Here is a 15,735-nt window from a genome sequence, read left to right on the forward strand (position 1 = left end):
ATCAAGTTCAAGGGTTTCATTGCACAACCTGAAACAATGCGAGATTCCTGAGCTGGGATTTTCAATGATGACCTGAAACTCTGTTCCATTCTGTCAAAATTTTCACACAGTGGTCGAGTGCTGATCTGCAGTTTAGGACCAGAAACACTCAAAATTCTAATTTTTGTTAGACACAGGGGGACAGATCCAAAGGGAATGGAAGAGACTAGTTATAGCATGCAAAGTGGTGGGATAGATGTAAGCGCACACGTCTGTGAACCGCAACTTTTGAGTGCTGCAGAATATAAAGCCTACCACTCTGCTGTGTCTCCACAGGACTCTGGAGCCTAATTATAGAGCTGTATGAAAAAGTTCTGCTTGTCAGCAGAACCGGCAGGGGGGGGAAAAAAAATCCACATTTTTGCACATTCACAGAAGAATAAAATATTTAGGCAGAAAATCATCATTGCTGCAGATGGACACTTACAGAACAAAAATGGGTAATTTTTGTTCAGCTCTGCTTCTCACTAGCATAGCCAGAATACATTTGGTAGCAGATTTAAAATCCTAGAATTCCTCCGTCACTGTCAGTAGATAATATGCTTCATAGGGTAGCAGAGTTTCAGGGTTACAGGTAAATACGAGGTGGAGGAGCCATCCTAAAATGAGCAGGCAGGGCTCCACTTGCTTCTGCCAGCACAGAATTTGGCTCTGGATGGTTCTGAGTCCTTCTGAGTAAGGATTAGCCACAAAAGCCTGATCACAATTACAACAAGGCAAAATGTGAGGATATGTTCATATCGCAGCAATGAGGAAGGAGAACTAGAAAAAGCATAAGAGATATGCTCAAAATGTAAAAAAACCATCAGTTAGCAGTTGCAAGTGGCCAATGGACTTCAGCTGCCTGCTTTCATTATATTTAAGGATACATTCTTTAAATGCATACTTCATCTGAGAAGAAATAAGCCTGTAAAAGAGCTACTCTATACCCAGAACATGTCATAAGGATCACTAAGGTATTCTTAGGAGAACTTGACAGGACAGTGGGCACAAAACCTCTGATTCCTAATGGTGTTCAGGTGACAGCCTCTACCCAGTGTATCAAAAAACCTCAATAACCCAGATCAGTGTGTTGTGTGTGTGTTGTGTGACCCTCCATATCCCCAATAGAGGGATTGTCCATTTGCAGGTGCAGGTCTGTGTCACAGAAGAGGAATAATTTATGTGGACTTTCCCCTTCTTTTCCCTTCTTAGTACTGAGCACAGAAAGGGGAATTCATCACTGCATGGTCCCCACCATTTCTGTACTACCCAACGTGTGTTTACAGCCTCTCAGTGGAAAGCCTGGCTCTTAAATTCAAGCTGTAGTGACCTGTGATTTCAGCTTTGGTTAAGTGTTTTTCTCTTAAGCTTGTTAAATGCGGTGTGAATTTTATGTGAAAATGTTTTTTTCTTATTTCTTTTTTCTTTCTTTTCCCTCAGCATCATCTAATTTGGCAGTCCTTGGAGTGCTAGAGATCTCTTTAATGTATCTCAAGCCACAAGGACTCTGACTTTACTGCATTAACAAAATACATTTATTTGATGCCTTTATATGTGGCAATGGGAGTGATAAAGGGTTGTGTTCTCAATACTTCCCTCGTCTCCTTCTTCTTTGTCTGACACTGGCAATAAAATCCAAATTACAGAAAAGGCAAATCAAGCATACAAATTAAGAGAACTAATTTCATGCCAGCCAACATGTGGGAAAATCTCAGGTAATGAGGAAATCAAAGGAAAATGGCAATAAAATAGATTGTACTAGAAAAAAAAAACAAAACTAAAGTCACAAAATCCAATCATATTTTTATACACTAATAACTAATAAATTAAAAATAAAAATGAGTAGAAAGCAATAAAAATCTCCTGTGATAGGCCCTTCTGTCCATAGTCTGCTGAAGTTTCTATTGACTGAACTGCTGCACTGTTTTCTTTAACAAGGAAAAAGAATTTCTTCCTATGTCTCTAAGGTGTCTTAAAATCTGTTGTATGGTATAAAGAAGTAAAATAACTCTATGTCCAGTGTGCTTAATCCTGGAAGTTAGTTATGTTTAATTTTTATTTTCAAGTGAATGGATGGAGTTTTTCTCAGACACTTCAAAGAACAACATTAGGCCCAATAAAAGGTAAACCTCTGTATTCCCTTTGCTCTATTACCTCATCACAATACTATAATAAAACCAGAAATAATAACAAAAAGTGCAAAACCACTGCCTTGCATAAAGCTGTTTATAGTCTGTTTCTTCCACTGACAAATATTCCAGATCTTATTATACCACCTACAGGTAGTTTTTAGAGAAATACTTGGGATCCCCTAAGCTGCTTAGTTACACTCCTGTAGGTTGCAAAAAGCAACCATGTCCATTACGGTTTTGGGACAGGTTTCTCATAACCCGTGTTCGTTTGACTTTAAACCAGTACCACAAAAGAGCCTGCTATCTTTTCTGAAATCTTAGATAATACATGAAACAAGCACGCAGTTGTTGAGATAAACTATATTTTTAGTAAATATTAAAGTGTTTAACTGACCATACTTTATTATGTGCCGGCTTTTATCTGACACAGAATGTCACGTATGAAGACATGCAATCATTTTCTGTTGAAGCAAAATAACCAAAACCTATGATGGGTTCCTTTTTCTCTCATACCTTATTCTTATTTACAGACACTATAATCCTAGATAATCATGCACACATTTTTTATAATTTCAGCATATTTTTGTAAGCTTTGAAAGAAATCCTTAGCAAATTCCTTTACAACTGAAGTCATGCTGTTTCAAAAGAACAAAGATTGACAGAGAAGGAATCTTGATAGTAACTTATGGATATTTAATGAAAACTTGCAGAGATAACAGAATTTTTGAACAAGTAACCTCTGGAGGTAAATAACCTTTTAAGGGTACAATCTTTAGTACTCCAGTATGCTTAATGCTTCTCAACTTGCTTAACCTTTATTTTCCAGAAAAGGGCTTTGCTTTTTGCAGGGCTTGATCAATCAGTCTGTCTTCTTTCTACTTTGCAGAAAATATGCAACAATTTAATCCAAATACAACTGAATTATGCTACTTTGATGCTGCGTATTTTCTCCTTTTGATTAATATGCCCCTTGTGCAAACATCCTCCTCCTACCTGATGCCTTCAGAAATGTCTTAATTTGTTGCTGATGACATTCACATTTCCTCCAGAGATGCCTTGTGAAGTCACAAACAGAGGATTATGCCCATCAGTGAATGACTCAGGCACAAAGTGATTGATAAGGCAAATAAATACTTATATGTTAGCAGTCAGTCAGTTGTGATATGCAAGGGGGAAAACAAGACTGCAGATATTTCAGCTATATATCATGTTTTCTAAATTATCTCTTTGTGTACCGATGGTCCTCTTAATAAATTATCCTCCCTTGTTATATGATCTGTTCCATGTTTTCAATTATGTCTCTTCTCAAAACCATGTTACAGTCAGTCTTTCTCAGTCTGAAGCTATTTCAATGTCCAACCTGCATCCCCAAAGTCCAGACAGAGGAAATACTATACAACTGGTTTTGAGTTGAGAAGCTGTGCACACACACATCAAAGAGATGTTATGACATCAGAGAAGGCACGGCTTTATTCCCAGATTCCCTGAGCTGAGTTTTATGAAAGCAATAATACATGACACTGCATATGTTACAGTGGAGTAAGAACATTTTGAGCATCTTGCATAGCATGAGACTGAGAAATCAAGAGCTTCCATCACCTCAGACATGCAGAAGGCGGCATGGCACAGGAGTGAGTAGATTATTTGGTTTCTTTAACTCATGAGTTTTGGATTGACAAAAAGAAAAAGCTTTAATAAGGAGAACTTAACTTCTAATAGAATCTCATGTGAAAGTCCATATACTTGTTTTTAATAAGATTTAATCTGCATGAGGTTTTGGAAAGCTGAAGAACGAATTAATTTAGAAAAGAGGTCTAAAAAGTACGCATTTCAGGATTAATTGTGGTCTGCTGGTACAGTCTTCAGACAAATTTGCAAGACATTTTAGAGCATGTATGTGTGATCATTACATATCATAGTGTTGCAGATCGTATCTTGGGCTTTTTTCTGGTGTGGGAGATGATCTTGAAGAAATATGTACATGATCATGATAGCATGGCTGTGAAACACAGATGTCTTCCCTTAGATGTAAGCTTTTCAAAGGTCACAAATAGCAAAAAATGGAAGAGCTCTTGAGCTAAGCCATACATTCTTTGATTCAGGGGCCATTTCGTGTTCACAGCTCCTAGTACAATGCAATCTTGATTTATGATTATAGTGCCTAGTTGCTACAATGATGATAATAATGATAAGGTTTATAATGGAGTCAGAGGACTTTGCTAATAAAACAACAAATATTCTATGGCAATCAGAGTTCTAATCTAAACACTATTTAGTATGGACTTGTGATGTGAATTAGACAGTTGGGGCAACTGCATTTTACAGTGGCATATGCATTTTTGTAAACATATGTAAACAGATGTACCTACAAGTTATGCCATAATAGAAAAACCTACAATTTATATATGTAATTGGTAAACTGTACATCAAAGTAATTTAAATAGTAGGTACAGAATTGTATCTGATTTTTTTTTCCAGCTTTTTAAGTGTGTACGTGCAACCTTAGATACAAAGTTTAATATCATTAATTTGGTTCAGAAAGTAGGTTGTATAATATTCCAGGCAGTGACTGTTTGTGGAAAAGAAATCAGTAAGCATAGAAAAAACAAACTGAATGGAATTTAAATTTGTTTGTATGTCCGGAACTTCAAATGCTTGTTTGGAATACGACCACATTTTTGCGTGCTAGGCATACTGAAATTCCTATACAGGAACAAGACAGCTCATGAAATTTTCAGTATTTTCTATTCCATCCATTTCAGTATCTGTCCATCTTGTCTCCCATCCAAGCCATCACAAGTATAAATGTAAAGATAAATGAATAATCCTGATTACACCACAGTAATATAAACATGACAAAGCTGAATGACTCTGCAGACTAACAGTGTTGAATGTCATAAAACTATTCCAGCATGTCCAGAATAACGTTTTTGAGTGACTATAACATTTAACTTCTGGAAAATGTTCCCTGTGAGAACCATCTCAGAAGAAGAGGTAAAAGATATACTCTGACTTTGTTGACTCATTTTCATGCGGTTTTGTTCATTACACTCCAGATCTATGCAGAGACCTGCAAATAGCTGAGCAGATAGCATATGAAAAATCTGTGTAGTAAGCTAATGAGGATAACTGGTCATCTTTCAGAAAAGATAAGGCATGGGTACTTAAACAGGTAATAATTAATCACCTTTTCCAAAAGCAAATTTCTGTTAAACTCCTTGCCAATTACTACTTAGTTTTGAGAGCACATTTTGGAGATGATTGCAACAAACACAACTTCTCGATACGTCTTTCTATGGCTAAGCAAGAATTACAACTTTTCAAGTTTAGTGTCTGAATGTCTTCTCAAAATGGTATCATAAGGAGTTATACTGTTAGATTAGCTTCTTCTGACACTATGACTGTGAACTTTTACATTTACCTGCCCATCTGTGTAGCTACTACTCTTGGTTGAATACATTGCTGTAACAGGTTGTTACAACCTATAGCAGGAATATTAGGGCCACAGGGCAATGTCCCTCACATATATAAAACCAATACAAATAAAATAGGGATCATGAATTTTTGCAAAGTGGCGCTATTTGGTCAGGGAAGATACCCAAAAGACTGAGCTGATACTATGTCTACATCAATAGCAAAGCCATACATTTAGTCTTGATTAAAATGATTTGCAGGCTAGGAGTCACACTGGATATATAGTAAATCTAAAACTTCTGGATATTAAAAACTGAGCATTTCTCACTCACAAGGAGGCTGAAGCCACACTCCGTGTATGTTGAAAGGAAAGTTGTCTTCCTTTACCCCTCTCAGTAACTACTATGAACTCCCTTCAATGTTTGTCTGCTTTTAGTTCCAGCAGCAGAAGGTTCTCCAAAGATACCATGTTTTAACACAATTTACAATGAAACATTTAAGAGCATACTGAAAAAGGAAACTCCCAAAAGAGGTTTCTGATGGATGGAAAGAGTTTGATGCATTTTCTATTTCTAGTTATGGGAATGGAGAGGAGTTATCAATTTTTCCCGAGAGACTGACGTGTAAGTTTGGTCCTGAAGGAGATGTAAAGAGGTGAACTATGGTGTTGATAACTACTGTAATATGACAGCCTGAACTACCCTGTCATTCTGACACAACCTCATGGCTCTGTAAGCTTAGGAGCTAGTCTGAGTGGATGACTACACAGAATAACTATGGGCATGTGTGACCAAGAACATCAGCTGTAACATGGATGGTAATTCTAATGTTTTATTATATTCACAGCGTACAGAAACTGACATCGTATTCCCTTGTTATACCTCCACTTGCAACACCTAAAATTTGATTTGTGGCCTTTATGAAGTACAGTGAAAAATCATCCTGAACTCCCTTTTAGAAAGCAGCATATAAGAAAATATCACTTTTTCTTATGATTCATACACTTCAGGATATTTTCATAAATCAGCCAAGAAATTAATTATAAAACAAACATAACATTTCCTTCCGCTAACCAGAAAATGTTATTGTTGCTTCCATTCCAGCTTGCAAAGACACAGAATCATTAGTCTCATATATAGTATACGTGTATGTATAAACACAGATATAAGTACATATACACATATTATGAGGCTTTGAAATCTTAAGTAAAATCAGAATGTATTTATCTTACCAAGTTTTAATAACTTTGCAATTTTTTAAAAGGCAGTGGCCCCTAATGTAGTGTTATTGATCAGAATTGTTCAGAAGATAAAACTCTGTAGGGACTCCATCACTTCCAGAGTATTTTTCCTTTGTAAAGTGCTAAGAGTTGGTAATACAGGGTATAACAGACCCTGAAAAAAAAAAAAAAATCAGAGAAACTATAGACAGAAGGAGGAAAACAAATTCTGTGAAACACCTACCGATTTAATATTAGCAAGCAAATGTCTATTTGACATAAATTCTCAGGATTTAAGAATGCAGTATAAACTGTGGCAGATTTCAGTTTAGTATTTTAGAGTACGAGAAATTGTTCAAATGATTGAGGTGGTTCTGAAGCTGAGAGAAAGTGCAACGCAGAAGCAGTTAGCAGGAGCATATGGTGGGAGCAGACCAACAGTGGCAAATTATGCAGTGAATTCAGAGGAACTAAGATCTGTATTGCAGGCTTCATGCAGAAAGCCAAAATCATTCAGAAGAACCATTTTTTTCAATGCCACTGAACCAGTCAACTCAGATGGCTCAGTGCCAGCCCCTTGGCATGTATATTCTTAATGTATAGTTTCCTGTGATGCCTTTAGTAAAGACTTGCACTAATTACTTAAAATAAATATTCCTTTCATTAACCTAACCAGAAAACTTTCAGTGTACTGAATCTGTTCAGTGGAACAGATTTTTCTCTATTGCTAGTAAATCAGATTTACTCTTTTTGAACATGTCAGCTTTATAACAAGCAAGAAAGAAAACTGTCACTTAAAGCATCATACTTCTAACATGCTCCTTTCATTCAGAGCTCTTTACCTTTACTGACACCCTCTGGTCCCTATCTCTAAGTCAGGTTTGAATTCAATCCAGCACTCTTTCAAAAATTTACTTTCCAAATCAATATTTTGTGGAGCACAGAACTGGACATTTTCTGAAACCCCCATAAATCATATCACTGATTCCCCAATAGTTTACCATGTCAGCAACTTATTCAGGGGACTCAAGCAAATTTGCCAGTCATGACCTTCCTGTATTGAATCTGTACTGACAGTCCTCTAAGTTATGCATTTCTTAAAGTTGCCCTTTGTTATTTCATAACAGCACTGGTTTTAATCATACCTTTTACCTTAGCTGTTGCTAGGATGTTTTTCCTCAAGCTACTTTCTTTTAAGTTCTCAGCTATAATTCAGCCAGTCAGATTTTTTTTATTTTCTGCTTTCATTCTTAGTACATCTGCCCTTCTTATAAAATGAAATTAAGATCCCTTCCCCTGACATTTTAACCTAAAATTCAAAGTATGACCTTCAGCTTCATATTGACCAATAAAACTAAAATCTACATTCTTGGTCTCCAGACCATCCATAGCTATCTTTACACTTATATCACGCTCTGCTAGTTCTGACTTTTTGCATGGGCATTTGCTTTGTAAGTGTATGAAACAGAAGAATTGCATGTTGAATAGTCCACTTTTGAAACTATTCACCTTCAAGAATGCTTAACACTTCATCCTCCTTACTTTATATATTTGTTGTCTCCCAAAACTTGGTCTTCGTAACCATATCTCTTAATCATTCACATAGTTAAACTACACAGAGGGCCACTGTACATGAAATATTCCACAGTTACTATATTCTCGTCTCAGTTTTCTGTCTTCCTTTTAAGATACCTCACACTAGTAAACAAGAGTCTTCCCTCCCGACAAGATAGATATTGAAAGGGTTTTGATTTTTTGTTTGGTCTATTTTTTAATTGAAACCTCTCAGATAAATGCTACAGTAATTAAAGACAATTTATGAAATATATTTTTACAAATTCTAATAGATTTTTTGATAGCACTTTAAAGTAACGCCCCATTTATTGCTAATTCTTTTGATATCCACTGTAATAATATTAATCATGATGAACTGATCTTGCATTAATATTGATTGCCATAAAGTACTTCTGAAGGAATTCTACTGTAACTCAGCAAGAATTAATTGCACATTTATTAATTCAAAAATGTCATCCTAATTTTAATTATCAGGAATCCCCCTTAGTTTATGGCTAACAGTGAGCATGTAATTTATTTGAAGTTTCAAACTTTAGGATCTCATTCAAAGCTCATTGACAACTACTGAAATGCTGTAACTCCTTAGAAAAATCTGACATCAGGTCCTTCGTTGAAAAACATTACTGAAAATATGTCATTCAAGGAAAGTATTACTTTTTAAATTAAAAAAAAAAAAGAGCAAACTTTGCAAAAACTTTGTTACATTTCCGAAATACTGCAACACATACAAAACTTATCCTAAGTAGTCACATTACACTATCTTGTGTAACTTGTTCTAGGAAGTTTCTGTGCTCAACAGGAATGAAACTAAACATCTGAAGTACAGATACAGCAATGGATGCTGATATTTTTTCTGAGATAAAAATCTTAAAAACACCGTTTAATGCTCTGTGTTACAGAAATAACTCAGTTCATCTTCTAACCAGCTCATAGACATTCCACATAGTCTTATCCATTCTTCTCACATCAGAGAGGAAATCAGTGCATCTTTAGGTAATTCCATCTCCCCTGCCTGTCAGCAAAGGAGAACAGTTCAGGCTCTGTACTTTTCTATTTCAGGAGATAATTGTTTATCCCAAAGCCAAGTACCATTCTGAACTTCACAACAACACAACTTTTAGTGCATCACTATAAACTCAATACGGTAGGTTATTTTCTGTTTCACCCTCAAGCATTAGCACGGTAGCTCTCCCAAACATAAAAAATTAGCACATTAAAATAGGCATTCTTTCTCTGGAGTATGTATTTGTTCTAAAAGCCTCACATCTCTCTTCACAACTCATTCACTGCAGTAGTTTGCTAGCTGGTTAAATGACAGGAAACATATAGTAGATCACAGTAATTTTTGCTTCAACTTTTCTGCTCAATTATGACAACAATTTCAACGTAAGATTCAAAACAAAAAGCAGAACACATAAACCTGCAGTAGGAACCCAAAAATGGGATCTCTCACCATTGCTGGCTTCACAGCATACTGCTCACAGAGATGCCGCGATGGATATTACAACAAATAATCTGCACACGCTCCAAAGTCTAACCAGGGAAATCAGTGCCCGGCTGGGGGGATGGCAAAGACACTTACCGCGGCTGTGGCACCGTCTCTCTCTCGCCCTGACTCTCAGTCTCTCTCTCCCATCCTCATGACAGCCTCAAATATAGCAGTCCCTTATGGTGCTGAGCCTGTGGGGAGCAGAGGATTGCAGTTGGGGTTTTTTTTCCTTTTTTTTTTTTTTTTTTTTTTTTTTTTAAACCATCCAGCGGTAGTTCTCCAGCCCCGACCGCCTCTCCTCCTCCTCGCCTCGCTCACTGACTGAGAGCCCCAGGTGAAGGCATCCGCGCCGGCTGCTCCCGAGCCCCTCCCGGCCCCGCCGTGCCCCCTCCCCGGCGGGGGGACCAGGCACCTCCCCCGGCTGCTCCCGGGGGGGCGGCGGAGGCTCTGCCCGCCCCTGGCTGGACGGGTGTGTATGTATAGATGATGTCTAGCGGTGTTTATGTGTGTGCCACCTCACGCCGCGGCTCGCCCCTACCCCTAAGCGCACAAGGACCCCCCTCCTTTCTCCCTCCTCCTCCTCCTCGCCGCCTTCCTCCCGGATTTTCTCCTCCGCTCCTCTGACCCGGAGCGTGAAGGCAAGAGGGCGAGTTGGCGAGCGCTCTCCCCCCTCTCTAACCCAAAGACACCAGCTTTTCCCCGAAACCACTTTCTGCCCCCATCCTCTCCTTCCCACCCCCTTCCCCGTGCTCATCCAGGTAGATTATTTAGGATTTTCTTTTTTCTTGAATGTATTTTATTCTTCCCCGGCGGTGATGACCCTCCCTATCCCCACGCCCTGCGGTCGGGGCCAGGCACCGGGAGCCGCGGCTGCTGCCCGCACCGCACCGCGCCGCACCGCACCCGCGCGATCTCCGCCTTATAATCTCTTCACGGCTGCTGTAACTGGAAAAACACCAGGAGCACCAAGCCCGGGGCCGGCAGCTGTAACGCCGCGGCTCCGGCAGCCCCTTCCCTCCCTATTCCCTTCCCCATCATCCCTCCGCTTTTAATTGCAGAGCGCTTCAACAGATCGCACCGCCCCGCCTCGCCCCATCCTCGGCGGTGCCTCCGCGCCGCTGCGCCCTCCTTCCGCCCCCCCTCCCCCGCCTCCGCGCCAGCACTGCGCGGGCCGCGCAGCCGCACCCTCCGCAGCACCGCCCTCGCGGTGCGCGGTGCGCGGGTGCGGAGCCCCGGGGCTGGGCTGGCGGCGCCAGGCGTTCAAATTCTCCTTTTTCGTGTTCCTCGGCTGCTTCGTACCCGTCCGTATAAGTAGTGCGCGCTCCCACGCCTTGCCTTCAATGGCTACCCGCAGGATCTAGGCTGATTTTAATCTTTTCTCCTTTTTCTTTTCTTTTCTTTTCTTTTCTTTTCTTTTCTTTTCTTTTCTTTTCTTTTCTTTTCTTTTCTTTTCTTTTCTTTTCTTTTCTTTTCTTTTCTTTTCTTTTCTTTTCTTTTCTTTTCTTTTCTTTTCTTTTCTTCTCCTTTCTCCTCCCTCCTCCCTCCTCTCTCCTCTCTCCTTCCTTTCCTCCTTCCTTTCCTCCTTCCTTTCCTCCTTCCTTTCCTCCTTCCTTTCCTCCTTCCTTTCCTCCTTCCTTTCCTCCTTCCTTTCCTCCTTCCTTTCCTCCTTCCTTTCCCCTTCCCTTTCCCCTTCCCTTTCCCCTTCCCTTTCCCCTTCCCTTTCCCCTTCCCTTTCCCCTTCCCTTTCCCCTTCCCTTTCCCCTTCCCTTTCCCCTTCCCTTTCCCCTTCCCTTTCCCCTTCCCTTTCCCCTTTCCTTTCCTTTCCTTTCCTTTCCTTTCCTTTCCTTTCCTTTCCTTTCCTTTCCTTTCCTTTCCTTTCCTTTCCTTTCCTTTCCTTTCCTTTCCTTTCCTTTCCTTTCCTTTCCTTTCCTTTCCTTTCCTTTCCTTTCCTTTCCTTTCCTTTCCTTTCCTTTCCTTTCCCTTTCTCTTTCCTCCCCTCTTTCCTCCCCTCTTTCCTCCTCTCTTCTTTCCTCTTCTTTCCTCTTTCCCTTGTCAATGACAACTTTCTGCTTTAACATTTAATACTTCTCTGCCCTTCTATACTTTTCTTTCCTTGCTTTTTAGTCTTTTTTTTTTTCCTCCTACAAGTAATTAGGTCTCTTTTTTTTTTTAACTTACACATTAACTGAGTAACTGTTGTCTAGTTCCTATTCTCAATGATTTTTCTCTGCTTCAGTGACTGCATTACAATGGTTTATGCTTTCTGAACTTGTGTTGTATACAAGTATATGTGTGTGCATTTTTCTTTAGTAATTTGTCTTTGCATTTATTTATTTTTCCTATCCCAGGTATTTTCAGACTAATTTTTAGAAATTGTCCTTTATTTCTTTTGGATTCACGAGGAAGAGGAATTGTGTAATTTTGGAATTTGCTGAGGGTTCTTACACAACTCTAGCCTTAAATCTTGGCAATACTAATATGAGTTTTTATTCTGTGTCTTTTGCTTGTCTTTTATATTGAAGCCTCTAGCAAGATAAGTTACCAGGGATGAGTGACACAGTTTTATACACTTCTGTGGTCTTGTACACTATATGGAAGTCTGTCAGAGGATTTACAGCTCAACATCATGTTGAATGAATCTGTCCACTATTATCAGTGAGGATGAGCTGAAAAAAACCCCTCACTTTCAGTTCCTTTTTTTATTATTCTAGATTGTAAATTTCTGTTCCTTCATCACCATCTACCACTGTTTTAGTGGTCATGAAAGAGCGAGAATGAACCCATCAATAGAAATGGACTTTTTCTGCATACACTATCTCATACAAACACATGAGAAAATTGTCTCCACAACTGTGGGTGGGTCTCTAGGCTTATTTCTGTTGGGCAAGTACGGTTGTAACTTGACATATCAAAGCTTCTCTTCATTGACTCAACTCACAGAAAATTATCATCTGGTCATTATTTCCAGTGTTACTAGGTTACAAGACAGCATTTAATCAGAAGCCAGGAATAGTGACTGCATTAATTCTGAACTTATGAATAACTTATGAGGCTCCATTTCTCAATATTTCCAAAGAGAACGTTAAAGCCAGAAGCATTTTTGCTAATAAATGGGGATTTTTTGCATATTGTAGTATGACAATAGTGAGGAATTATTTGTGAAGAGGTGACTTTCATTGGTTACTTATTTTTACAGGTAGAGATGGAATTAAAAGAAATGCAGATTTTTTTTTTAAAGTCATAAAGACTGGACTTTATGGCCTTCATCTTCCCTTGTGAAGTTTATAGATCAGCGTTAATCTTAAAGACTACTATAAGGCAGGCATGCTATACCCACTGGGCTACATTATTTTTGCTTTTAGTTCACTTAAAGTTCTTGTCAAGGTACACATTTAATTTGAATGGCAACTTTTTATGTTTGCTTCCTTCTTTTTAACTTCACATCAACAATATTTCTACAAGGATATATTTTTACTTTTTCCTTTAATATAATCAGGAATGACCTGTATGAGTACCATTTTTATCTTTCTTTGAAAGTGAAGTGGCATGAAGGTTTTAAACAGGTTAAAATTTCATTTGATTGTGTGTATCCTTTCCAAGGTCAGTTCCGGTTTTACTCCATCACTGTAAGATCATGAGCTGTTTTATAGCGTATATGTTCAATGTTTAATGCATAGAATTATATTCACCCCTTTGTTACAGTATTACTGTTGCTATAGACTTTAAGTCAGCCTAGCTGCATTTTGTGTATTTGATCTGGTTGTCTAACCATCTCCATATAAATGCCTTAATCTTGCTCAGTGTCCCCAGTGGGCAAGCAAACAGATGCAGCACATCTGCAGAGTCTGAGTTGTTTCTGAGCTCTTCTCTGATTTGTTTTGTACATCCTTCCTTTTCGTTCAGTCTCTCTTCTTCTCTTAAGCAGAGAATAATGTATTCTTTTTCTTTGTCACATGGAGAGCTATCTAAGCAACACCATTATTATTGGGATGTTTCACTGTTCTTTCTTTACCAATTGCAGAATATAAATAAAAGATAAGGAGTGAATTTTGAAGAAAATAATTGGCTGCACAAATTTCTCCCCCACATCTGTGTCTGCAACAGTACTGGGGGTGTAGCTTTAGAGTAGCATGAGAACTTTTCTCTCTCTTCGCCTCCCAATTTACAATAAGAAGTTCCTGCAGGTACCTGGAAGACACTATTCAACAAATACTAGTTTTTGGAAGGTGTGCATTGGACCTGTTCTAGTACATAACTGTCTAATTTTAGTGGCAACCACTATATTTTGCCCTCCCCTAGAACATCTGGATAGACTAATTCAGCTCCTCATGGCTGCATAATTAGAGTTATAAGAAAATTTTGTAGAGGGAGAAGCAGAATTGTGTGTAAATGTGACACATAATTCTTCAGGCCTTCGGCAAACAGCAGAAGATTCAGAGCCTACCATGCAAGCTTTCAGTTATAGCAGATAATTAACAAACTGGAGACGTTAGCAATGGGAAGAAGTTGCCACATAAATAAAACAAATAAGATCAACCTCTGGGGACTTCAGCCTCCTAAATTTTCAGAAGTGCAGACAGATGACAGCTGGTCCAACATAAAGACTGGGAGAAAGTTAACCTCTTTGAAAAAGTTTTGAAGCAGCATAATGAAGCATGTTCCATATCACAGCTTTATATCATGCCACAATGGTCTTTTCGGTTCTGCAAGAGAAACTTGTAAACTGAATGTATTGTTTCATTGAACCATGATCTAAGTAAGAGAGGATGATAGAGGTGTACTTCAGTTATTCAAGGACTTCAAGGATGGTGAGGCCATTTGTTCCTTGGTGGACAACCCTGGTGTAAACTTCTGATGCTGCCTGGTTGAAGAGAAAACAGGCTGCATACTACATATTTTGATATACCCAGGTATAGGCCATATGTTACTACCAAAAACAATGGTCATCAACGAGTAAACTAGAAATGCTGTGGTATTCAGTTATTAACAGGGGAGGGACAGGCTGGGAGTTCCTCTGTCTCTGCACAAGCCACAGCCACTGGGAGAGCCATAGGGAAACAACAGATGCGAATAACTTAGCCTTACGCCAAGCCCATTTATACACTGATTCTCCGCTGAGGAACTGGTCCAAAGGAAACCAGGGGAACAGATTCCTAAAAATCCGTCTCCTGAATACTGACAGAAGCAGGATAAACTGACCATCAGAGAGGGTTCCTCTTATTTTTCTGTGTGTGCTTTGTGTAAGTGCAATATAGTTTTGTAGTTTCAGAGGCAGAATAAAGATCATAAGGGATTTGCAGATTCATATTCTCTCCTGGATTTCCTAACCTTGTGAGAGACATACCTGGAACATCTGTTATGAGATACAATGCATTGCTTTTGATTTTGTGATACAACTGTACTAGTTAGTATGCTGGGAAAAGCAAAACCATAATTTTCCTCACTGCTTCCAGCTTGATCCTCACCATATGCACAGGAAAGATCTAGTGTCCCCTGGAGACTGGTTTTACCTTCTACAAGCATGGAGCAAAGCTTCTACTGCACAGAGAAACAAAATGCACAAAGGGGTAAAGAGTGGAGAAAGATCAGATCTTTACCACTGCAGCCATCCCATGGTAACATGAGCTCTTCTGATAGCAAACTAGTTAGGGGATGTGGTGAGTCATAATCCTCAAAAGAGAGAAAAACAAAAAGGGAAATAAGAGGTTCTCTGAGCACCACAGAATTTTAGAAGGACAATCCATAATTATAGCAGAATGTTTCAGCAGCAAAGAAAACTGGATATTAACAAAGATAAATCCCAGTATCTTCCTAACCTACATCTCAAAAGAGCCAAAATCATGAAGGGTGAAACAACTGCTCTCCATTCAATTACAGAATGGTCA

At 39.0% G+C, this 15,735-nt stretch overlaps 1 protein-coding gene across 5 annotated transcripts in view; it reads right to left on the minus strand.

The window, feature by feature from the left end:
- CNTN5 (contactin 5) overlaps positions 1-11,528 on the minus strand; it is a 666,666-nt gene extending 655,138 nt beyond the window's left edge. For 3 of the 5 annotated variants that reach the window (XR_012627723.1, XM_074860215.1, XM_074860210.1), the window contains exon 1: positions 9,944-10,717. The gene's annotated coding sequence lies outside the window, so the exon portion shown is untranslated. Of the gene's footprint in view, positions 1-9,943; positions 10,718-10,753 lie in introns of those variants that run through there. The other 2 variants (XM_074860212.1, XM_074860211.1) reach the window with 2 other exon arrangements.
- Between the last annotated feature and the right edge of the window lie 4,207 nt (positions 11,529-15,735).

Source organism: Strix uralensis, chromosome 2 (genome assembly GCF_047716275.1).
Source record: "Strix uralensis isolate ZFMK-TIS-50842 chromosome 2, bStrUra1, whole genome shotgun sequence".
NCBI lineage: Eukaryota > Metazoa > Chordata > Aves > Strigiformes > Strigidae > Strix > Strix uralensis.